Raw genomic sequence first — 2,245 nt, 5'->3', positions numbered from 1 at the left:
GGGCTGGGAGGTCATGAGATCATAGGACTAGGGCTGGGAGGTCATGACATCATAGGAGTAGGGCTGGGAGGTCATGACATCATAGGACAAGGTCTGGGAGGTCATGACATCATTGGACTAGGTCTGGAGGTCATGTCATCATAGGACTGAGGATCAACAACATTGGTTCAGAAGATTCCCAAAAGGTGGCTCTTTTCAGGAGTGGGGGTGGGGGGGGTGAGGAGGAGAAGTGGGGACAAAATTCACCCCAGAGTCTAAGAACACTGTCCAGGGACTGGGACTGTTCAGAAACACCTCTTGGCCAGTGCAAGGTAGTGAGTCCTCTGTCTCTGGGAAAAAGCCAATTGGGACAATGAAGTAGGAGTGTTGGGAACTAGACTCAGTTCCCGGAGTTCAGCCACACGCTCCCAGTATGACTGAACCAGCAGCACATCCAATCCCCAGTGTGGACAGAAAGGTGAGTGAGACTCCGTCTGTGCCTGCCCTCCTCGTGGTCAACAGACCATTCCGGAAGAATTTAAGTGCTGGAATAAAAAGTGGCTCAAAGTTCTGATGAAGAATGATGAGGGAAGTAGGGGCAGCCTTGGGAACTTGGGAAGACTTCCTCTAGAAAGGAGACGTAGGAGGCTTTAATGTGGCTTGGGATAAGGACTTCCGGGTACCTCCGGCACACGTCTGGGTCCATGTCTGTGTCCTTGACAGTCATGCTCCAGCCTCCAGCACAGCACCTGCCGGGTAGCGGGTGTGGGCGAACGAGTGAGCAAAGAGATGGGGCTGAAAACCAAGCTGAGCAAAGACACAGAGTCATCGCAATGCGTCACGGGCGAGGGGAGTGGTGAGCCACCTCCAGCAAGGCTCAGGGCACAGCAAGAGATAGTTTCCTCCAACCGGGTTCATGTCACCCAAGGAGTATGGGGTCCTAAGCGGCAGAATACGGCACCGGAGAGTCAATCAACAGACGCTTCCTCAGTGCCTACGATGTGTCAGGCGTGCACAAGCTCTGGGAATACGAGTAAAGAACAAGGTCACAGCCCTAACGCCTGCCTTGCCTGCCTTGTGCCCTCACCCCGCCCACGCCCACTCAGGTGTCCTGAGCACCTGGGGCCGGTCCCCATTTGTCCTGTGTCCTCCCCTCACTGGCTTTTCCCAGCAATACAACCTCATCGACTTTCCTGGGACTGCAGAACCCCCTTTCCGTTCCCTGCTCCGTCCAGCTTCCATGGTACTTCAAGAACCCAAACCAACCTGGTCACAGTCACCTGGTGAGACATATACCAAAATGTTAACTGTCCTTATCTGTGGGGCTCTGGCTGGGGGAGGGACACAAGTGACTTCAATATGGCCCCCTCCCTCCCATTCTTCCCTAGCCCCATTGAAGATCTCCCCACACCCAAACACGCAAACACCAGTAACTTTTGGACTCGCGCCTTTGTTTTCTAAGTCAGGACCGACAGCTAACAGTTGCTTGCATCGTTACCGTAGACAAAAAGGCAACGGCTCTGTAAACCTTCTCTGATTCTCCAATTTATTTTAAAATCCACTTTTAGAGTGTGGAAGGTAAGGCTCAGGTAAGTTCACTCCTTTGTCAACAGCTGGGGACCCAGAAGTGAAGTGGGAGGTCACAGGGGACATGCACGTGAAGAAGGAACCCTATACATCAACTCCATGATTCTGGATGTGCTGCAAAGCCCAGGAGGCTGGCCAAAGTCACCGCCTGGTAGCTGCGAGCTGGTTCCGGACCCCCTGGACCTGACCCCAGAGCCTGCCTGTTACCCCATCTGTGACTGCCTGACTCCAGCTCATCGGAGGCCCCTGTCTGAGCCCCACCCCCCCAGGTCCCTGCACTCCTCTGCGCACAAACCCTTCTCTGCAACCCGGTTCCTCCGCGCCCTGGAGCAGCCCCGCAGAGGTCCCAACTCCACCGGGAGCCACTGGCCTGGAGTGGGCCGCTTGGGGCCCTGGGCCTCCCGGCGCCTCTGAACCCTGCTTGGTCCCTCGGCCCCTCTACCCGCCGCCGCCCCCAGCCCTGTCACCTCCGCGTCCTTGCGCGGGGTAACCCCAGCCATCCATTCCAGACTGCCATTTGTCTCCATGCTCAGCATCCCGGAGCGTCCCCGGCCCCGTCCTACATGGCGTCCCCACAAGACCCCGTGCCAGGTTCCCGCGCCCCTGTCCCCGCAACCCCGGCCCCGCCTGCTCCTCCATCCAGTCCGGCGTGTCCCCGCGCCCCCGGCCCCCGTGTCCC

The sequence above is a fragment of the Panthera uncia genome (assembly GCF_023721935.1).
Source record: "Panthera uncia isolate 11264 chromosome C1 unlocalized genomic scaffold, Puncia_PCG_1.0 HiC_scaffold_3, whole genome shotgun sequence".
NCBI classification, from domain to species: domain Eukaryota; kingdom Metazoa; phylum Chordata; class Mammalia; order Carnivora; family Felidae; genus Panthera; species Panthera uncia.
Note: the sequence above shows the minus strand (reverse complement) of the source record.